The following is a 9,583-nucleotide window of genomic DNA, read 5'->3' on the forward strand; positions in this document are numbered from 1 at the left end:
GTTTTGGTCAACTTTACCCCTAAAGTATCATAGATATTGCTTTCATGCTTGGAGCACTCGCAAACTATCATAAGGGTACAGTAAAAGGACAAGTTGCATAACTCTGGTTGTCATTTTAACGGAATTATGGCCCTTTTTTGACTTAGTAACTTTGAATATATGGTTAAATTTTGTGTTTCGATCCACTTTACTTCTTAACTATCAAGGCTTTTGCTTTAAAACTTCAAATACTTTCATGCTAACATGAGGTTACTGTACCTGGCAAGTTGAATTTTACCTTCACCTTTGAATGACCTTGACTCAAGGTCAAATTATTAAATTTTGCTAAAATTGCCATAAATTCTTTATTTATGATTAGATTTGATTGATACTTTGACAAAACTACTCTTACCTGACATACCACAATAGACTCCACCCAAACCATCCCCCGTGCCCTCCCCCCCCCGAATCCCCCTCCTATTTTTTTTTCTAAGATCAAATGACCACCACACCCTCACACTATACCCCCCCCCCATCCCACCCCCCCCCCCCCCCCACCCCAAATTATTTTTTTTGAAACTGTTAAAAAAACACAAATATTTATTTTTATTATTTTATGTTTGAAATACCGTCATCCTTCGCACCCAAGAATTCCACCCCCCCCCCCCCTCCCCCCACCCGAATCCCCCCCCCCTTTTTTTTTTTTAAGATCATCTCACAAATGACCACCACACCCTCACACTATACCCCCCCCAAATTTCATTTTTTTAAACGGTTAAAAAACACAAATATTTATTTTTATTATTTTATGTTTGAAATACCGTCCAACCATCGCACCCAAGAATCCTCCCCCCACCCCCCCACCCCCATGATTTTTTTTTGCATTTTTTTGCATTTTTTTCGCATTTTTGGAAAATAATGTAATAAATGTCCACACCCCCACACTATACACCCCTCTTCACTCCACCCCCCCTCCTTTGTGATTGAAAATGAGAGTCCCTTCACCTTTAAAAAGAAAATAGATGAGCGGTCTGCACCCGCAAGGCGGTGCTCTTGTTATATTCTGTCTTTGTGACATAAATTTATACTTATATATTTTCTTCCTAATAAACAACGCATCTTCGAACGTGTTATTATGAGTTCACTATTAATTTTGTAGACAACTGTGAACACAAAAATATCTCCAATGACATGATTGTGTGACAATGAGGTCTTATTGAACAATATTTTCATTTTTAGCTCATCTATTTTTTGAAAAAAAATTATGAGCTATTGTCATCACCTTGGCGTCGGCGTCGGCGTCGGCGTCGGCGTCTGCGTCGGCGTCGGCGTCCGGTTAAGTTTTGCGTTTAGGTCCCTTTTTCTCAGAAAGTATCAATGCTATTGCATTCAAACTTGGTACACTTACTTACTATCATGAGGGGACTGGGCAGGCAAAGTTAGATAACTCTGGCGTGCATTTTGACTGAATTATGTGCCCTTTTTATACTTAGAAAATTGAAAATTTTGGTTAAGTTTTGCGTTTAGGTCCACTTTTTTTCAGAAAGTATCAATGCTATTGCATTCAAACTTGGTACACTTACTTACTATCATGAGGGGACTGGGCTAGCAAAGTTAGATAACTCTGGCGTGCATTTTGACAGAATTATGTGCCCTTTTTATACTTAGAAAATTGAAAATTTTGGTTAAGTTTTGTGTTAAGGTCCATTTTATTCCTTAAGTATCAAAGCTATTGCTTTCATACTTGCAACACTTACTAACTACCGTAAGGGGACTGTGCAGGCAAAGTTATGTAACTCTGACTGGCATTTGGACGGAATTATGGGCCCTTTATACTTAGAAAATTGAAAGTTTGGTTAAGTTTTGTGTTTTGGTCCACTTTACCCCTAAAGTATCATAGATATTGCTATGATACTTGGAACACTCGCAAACTATCATAAGGGTACAGTAAAAGGACAAGTTGCATAACTCTGGATGTCATTTTTACGGAATTATGGCCCTTTTTTGACTTAGTAACTTTGAATATATGGTTAAATTTTGTGTTTCGATCCACTTTACTTCTTAAGTATCAAGGCTATTGCTTTCAAACTTCAAATACTTTCATGCTATCATGAGGTTACTGTACCTGGCAAGTTGAATTTTACCTTGACCTTTGAATGACCTTGACTCTCAAGGTCAAATTATTAAATTTCTCTAAAATTGCCATAACTTCTTTATTTATGATTAGATTTGATTGATACTTTGACAAAACTACTCTTACCTGACATACCACAATAGACTCCACCCAAACCATCGCCCGTGCCCCCCCCCCAACCCCCCCCCCCCCCCAATTTTTTTTTTTTTTTTTTTTTTTTTTTTTTTAAGATCATCTCACAAATGACCACCACACCCTCACACTATACCCCCCCCACCCCCTCCCCAATTTTTTTTTTAATGGTTAAAAAACAAAACTATTTATTTTGATTATTTTATGTTTGAAATACCGTCCAACCATCGCACCCAAGAATCCCCCCCACCCCACCCCCCCCTCCCCCCACCCGATTCCCCCCCCCCCCTATTTTTTTTTTGTTTTTTTTTTTAAGATCATCTCACAAATTACCACCACACCCTCACACTATACCCCCCACCTCACCCCCCCCCCCCCCCATTTTTTTATGAAACGGTTAAAAAACAAATATTTATTTTTATTATTTTATGTTTGAAATACCGTCCAACCATCGCACCCAAGAATCCCCCCCCCCCACTCCCCCCGATTTTTTTTTCCCTTTTTTTTCGCATTTTTGGAAGAAAATGTGATAAATGTCCGCACCCCCACACAATGCACCGCTCTTCACTCCACCCCTCCCTCCTTTGTGATTGAAAATGAGAGTCCCTTCACCTTTAAAAAGAAAATAGATGAGCGGTCTGCACCCGCAAGGCGGTGCTCTTGTTTATGATATGCAACAAAATCTTAATAATGCGTATGGAATCTCCTACCAAATATTGTTTTTGGGCAATCGTTTAGATATAAAATAACCCATTTATGCCTAGCGTCTAGAAAAAAGGCTCTGGCAAACAGCGTAGACCCAGATGAGACGCCGCATTATGCGGCGTCTCATCTGGGTCTGCGCTGTTTGCTTAAATGAATTTATGTAAGAAATATTCTAAATATAGAAATTAATATACTAGACATCCCTAATTTTGGAAATAAATTGATCCAATTTAGAAGGATGGGAGAGTCCACAAGGCTTAAATGGGTTAAGACAAAGCCCTATCACTAAAATAGTGTGAAATGTGTTTTGTAAAAAACAGTTTTGATATACTCCAACTTATTACCTTGCTCGATAATGGCAAGCACATGATGTGGGTGATACATGTACAAAGAGTTCTTTTTGTCCATTTGCTTGCCAATTGACTTACCAACCACAAATCGAAAATACAGTCTGAGCGGTTCACTGTAAAATTACGGTAAATTGCCAGGTTGTGCTAAGTACGGAATCCGGATAGTGCCAAGTGGAGTGTCTTGGGTCGACCTTCAAGGTCGACACACGACATTTAAGCGACATTCTCTCGACGCTCTCTCGACGCGCGACAAATCAGTCGACAGTCAATATTTGAGTGTCGCATATCGCGCTGGGTTTTAGAAAACAAAATCGCAGAAAATCTTGACTGTCGACTGATTTGCCGCGCGTCGTATTGAGCGTCGAAAAAATGTCGCGAAAATGTCGTCTGTCGACCTTCGAGCGCGACACTCGACATTCTCGCGACATTCTCTCGACGCACGACAAATCAGTCGACAGTCAATATGATATATCGCGAGAATGTCGCCTGTCGATCTAAAATCATTTGTCGTGCGTCGAGAGGGCGTCGAGAGAATGTCCTGTGTCGATCGGTGTGGGAGTTATTTTTTCATCTGCAAGCAAGGTGTAATAGTAACTTTTTCAGTTTAAGTAAAAATAGCGGCATCTAGTAGCAGCAATAACAGCAGCTGCAGCAACAGAAGCAGAAGCAGCAGTAGCAGCAGAAGCAGTAGCAGCAGCAGCAGCAGTAGTTGCAGCAGTCGCAGCAATAGCAGCAGAAGCAGCGTAGAAGCAGCAGTAGCAGCAGCTGCAGCAGTAGCAGCAGCAGTAGCAGTAGTAACAGTATTAGTAGTTGTTGTAGTTGTAGTAGTAGCTGCAGTAGATGCAGTAGAAGCAGTAGCAGCAGCAGCAGTAGCAGCAGCAGTAGTAGCAGCAACAGCAGTAGCAGCAGAAGCAGCAGTAGTAGCAGTAACAGCAGTAGCAGGAGTAACAGCAGTAGCAGCAGTAGAAGGAGTAGCAGCATTAGCAGTAGTAGCAGAAGTAGCTTCAGTAGTAGTAGTAGCAGTAGCAGTAGCAGTAGTGGTGGTGGTGGTGGCGGTGGCGGTGGCGGCGGCGGTGGCGGTAGCGTTAGCGGTAGCGGTAGTGAGACTGGTGGCAGCGGTAGCGGTAGTGAGACTGGTGGTAGCGGTAGCGGTAGTGAGACTGGTGGTAGCGGTAGCGGTAGTGAGACTGGTGGTAGCGGTAGTGAGACTGGTGGTAGCGGTAGCGGTAGTGAGACTGGTGGTAGTGGTAGCGGTAGCGGTATTGAGACTGGTGGTAGCGGTAGCGGTAGTGAGACTGGTGGTAGCGGTAGCGGTAGTGAGACTGGTGGTAGCGGTAGCGGTAGTGAGACTGGTGGTAGCGGTTGCGGTAGTGAGAATGGTGGTAGCGGTAGTGAGACTGGTGGTAGCGGTAGTGAGACTGGTGGTAGCGGTAGCGGTAGTGAGACTGGTGGTAGCGGTAGCGGTAGTGAGACTGGTGGAAGCGGTAGCGGTAGTGAGACTGGTGGTAGCGGTAGCGGTAGTGAGACTGGTGGTAGCGGTAGCGGTAGTGAGACTGGTGGTAGCGGTAGCGGTAGTGAGACTGGTGGTAGCGGCAGCGGTAGTGAGACTGGTGGTAGCGGTAGTGAGACTGGTGGTAGTGGTAGTGGTAGTGAGACTGGTGGTAGTGGTAGTGGTAGTGAGACTGGTGGTAGTGGTAGTGGTAGTGAGACTGGTGGTAGTGGTAGTGGTAGTGAGACTGGTGGTAGTGGTAGTGGTAGTGCGACTGGTGGTATTGGTAGTGAGACTGGTGGTAGTGGTAGTGAGACTAGTGGTAGTGGTAGAGAGACTGTTGGTAGTGTTAGTGGTAGTGAGACTGGTGGTAGTGGTAGTGGTAGTGAGACTGGTGGTAGTGGTAGTGGTAGTGAGACTGGTGGTAGTGGTAGTGGTAGTGAGACTGGTGGTAGTGGTAGTGGTAGTGAGACTAGTGGTAGTGGTAGTAGTAGTTGCAGTAGTATTCATCACCAGCAGTAGCAGAAGTACTAGTTGATGTAGTAGTAGTATAAACTGCAGTAGAAGCAGTAGCAGCAGCAGCAGTAGCGGCAGCAGAAGCAGCAGTAACGGCAGTAGCAGCAGTAGCAGGAGTAGCATTAGTAACAGTATTAGTTGTTGTAGTAGTAGTAGAAGTAGCTGCAGTAGTAGCAGTAATAGCAGCATCAGTAGCAACAGTAGCAGCAGCAGCAGTAGCAGTAGTAGCAGCAGCAGTAGCAGCAGTAGTAGCAGTAGCAGCTGTAGCAGGAGATACAGCAGTAGCAGCAGTAGCAGGAGTAGCAGTAGTAGCATTAGAAGCAGAAGTAGCAGCAGTAGTAGTAGTAGTAGCAGTACTAGTAGAAGCAGTAGTAGTAGTATTAGTAGTAGTGGTGGTGGTGGTGGTGGTGGTGGTGGTGGTGGTGGTGGTGGTGGTGGTGGTGGTGGTGGTGGTGGTGGTGGTGGTAGTGGTGGTGGTGGTGGTGGTGGTGGTGGTTGTGGTAGTGGTAGTGGTAGTCAGGGGCGTAGCTGGGCTGATTTTCAGTGTACGCAAACGGCATGCTAGGGGGGTCCGGGCATTCTCCTCCGGAATTATTTTTTATCTCTACGAAGCCGCACGTGCAGAGAGATGTTTCAGACAATATTATAGTTCAAAATATGGCATGATAAACTCGGATATGATACCATTTGTCTTCGATTTTAAAACACGTGATTTTGCTTTAAAAAAATATTCCAGAAATTTGTCGGGAATATCATTTAATGTAAGTGTAAATAAAACCACGATATGGTATGGTATAACATAGGTCATAACGCTTTTGGATGAAAGTAACTAAAGCTTAATTTGTATTGTTAAAACACAAATAAAAGAAACATAATTAAGCAAAATATCCATCGTTACGATAGCAACTATGTCTATCATATTCACTCGATAACTCTAGTCACTTACATCTCGTCTTGTATTCTCTGCCTAAAGGAAAATTCTTTTAAAAACAATACACGTAAACTGTATACATTCTTATTAATGCAAGGTCTCCTGTATTACATGCATTACATTAAACACGAAATAAAATGGCCAAACACCGCTCCTTTCGTCTGGCAAATACGTCAACGACCTCTTCCAGATCGATCTCTCGCTCTCGGTGTATATTCAACAGGGCAAGACCGGACATGCGCTCCGTTCCCATGGTGCTACGGAGGTATGTCTTCACCCGTTTCATTGTACAAAAAGACCTCTCCGCTGTTGTTGTCGAAACTGGCATGCAGCTGCCACTGCTACTGCTACTGCTACTGCTACTGCTACTGCTACTGCTACTACAACTGCTACTATTACTACAACTGCTACTATTACTACAACTGCTACTATTACTACTACTGCTTCTATTACTACTACTGATACTATTACTACTACTGCTACTACTACTACAACTGCTACTACTACTACAACTACTACTACTACTACAACTACTACTATTACTACAACTACTACTATTACTACAACTACTACTATTACTACAACTACTACTATTACTACAACTACTACAACTACTACTACTACTACTACTACTACAACTACTACAACTACTACAACTACTACAACTACTACAACTACTACAACACTACTACTAAACTACTACAACTACTACAACTACTACAACTACTACAACTACTACAACTACTACAACTACTACAACTACTACAACTACTACAACTACTACAACTACTACAACTACTACAACTACTACAACTACTACAACTACTACAACTACTACAACTACTACAACTACTACAACTACTACAACTACTACACTACTACTACAACTACTACAACTACTACAACTACTACAACTACTACAACTACTACAACTACTACAACTACTACAACTACTACAACTACTACAAGCTACTACAACGTACTACAACTACTACAACACTACAACTACTAAACTACTACAACTACTACAACTACTACAACTACTACAACTACTACAAGTACTACAAGTACTACAAGTACTACAACTACTACAAGTACTACAACTACTACTACTACAACTACTACAACCAACTACTACTACAACTACTACTACTACTACTACTACAACTTACTACTACTACTACAACTACTACTACTACAACTACTACTATTACTACAACTACTACTATTACTACAACTACTACTATTACTACAACTACTACTATTACTACAACTACTACTATTACTACAACTACTACTATTACTACAACTACTACTATTACTACAACTACTACTATTACTACAACTACTACTATTACTACAACTACTACTATTACTACAACTACTACTATTACTACAACTACTGCTATTACTACAACTACTGCTATTACTACAACTACTGCTATTACTACAACTACTGCTATTACTACAACTACTGCTATTACTACAACTACTGCTATTACTACAACTACTGCTATTACTACAACTACTGCTATTACTACAACTACTGCTATTACTACAACTACTGCTATTACTACAACTACTGCTATTACTACAACTACTGCTATTACTACAACTACTGCTATTACTACAACTACTGCTATTACTACAACTACTGCTATTACTACAACTACTGCTATTACTACAACTACTGCTATTACTACAACTACTGCTATTACTACAACTACCTGCTATTACTACAACTACTGCTATTACTACAACTACTGCTATTACTACAACTACTGCTATTACTACAACTACTGCTATTACTACAACTACTGCTATTACTACAACTACTGCTATTACTACAACTACTGCTATTACTACAACTAGTGCATTTACTACAACTAGTGCTTTTACTACAACTAGTGCTTTTACTACAACTAGTGCTTTTACTACAACTAGTACTTTTACTACAACTACCACTTTTACTACAACTACCACTTTTACTACAACTACCACTTTTACTACAACTACCACTTTTACTACAACTACCACGGGGACGACAACTACCACTTTTACGACAACTACCACGGGGACGACAACTACCACTTTTACGACAACTACCACTTTTACTACAACTACCACTTTTACTACAACTACCACTTTTACTACAACTACCACTTTTACTACAACTACCACGGGGACGACAACGACCACGGGGACTACAACGACCACTTTTACTACAACGACCACTTTTACTACAACTACCACTTTTACTACAACTACCACTTTTACGACAACGACCACTTTTACGACAACGACCACGGGGACGACAACTACCACTTTTACACAACTACCACGGGGACTACAACGACCACGGGGACGACAACGACCACGGGGACGACAACTACCACGGGGACGACAACGACCACGGGGACGACAACTACCACGGGGACGACAACGACCACGGGGACGACAACGACCACGGGGACGACAACGACCACGGGGACGACAACGACCACGGGGACGACAACGACCACGGGGACGACAACGACCACGGGACGACAACGACCACGGGACTACAACGACCACGGGGACGACAACGACCACTTTTACGACAACTACCACTTTTACTACAACTACCACTTTACGACAACTACCACTTTTACTACAACGACCACTTTTACTACAACTACCACTTTTACTACAACTACCACTTTTACTACAACGACCACTTTTACTACAACTACCACTTTTACTACAACTACCACTTTTACTACAACTACCACTTTTACTACAACTACCACTTTTACTACAACTACCACTTTTACTACAACTACCACTTTTACTACAACTACCACTTTTACTACAACTACCACTTTTAATACAACTACCACCTTTACTACAACTACCACTTTACTACAAACTACCACTTTTACTACAACTACCACTTTTACTACAACTTAACCACTTTTTACTCCAACTGACCACTTTTTACTACAAGACTACCACTTTTACTACAACTACCACTTTTACTACAACTACCACTTTTACTACAACTATGCCACTTTTGACTAACTATACTTACTACAACTACTACATAACACAACTACTATACTCGTACTGCTACTACTGGTACTCCTGCTACCTGCTGCATACATGGCTGTTACTCCTGCCTACTGCTGCTACTTGCTCACTTTCTACTGCCTGCTACTGTTGCTGCTTAGTGCTTGCTGCTACTGCTGCTAATGTTGCTGTCGTGCTGTGCTTACTGCTGCTGGCCTGCTGCTGCCTTACTACTTACTACTCCTTCTACTACTACTACTACTACTACTACTACTACTACTATACTACTACTACTGCTA

The sequence above is a fragment of the Dreissena polymorpha genome, chromosome 16 (genome assembly GCF_020536995.1).
Source record: "Dreissena polymorpha isolate Duluth1 chromosome 16, UMN_Dpol_1.0, whole genome shotgun sequence".
NCBI classification, from domain to species: domain Eukaryota; kingdom Metazoa; phylum Mollusca; class Bivalvia; order Myida; family Dreissenidae; genus Dreissena; species Dreissena polymorpha.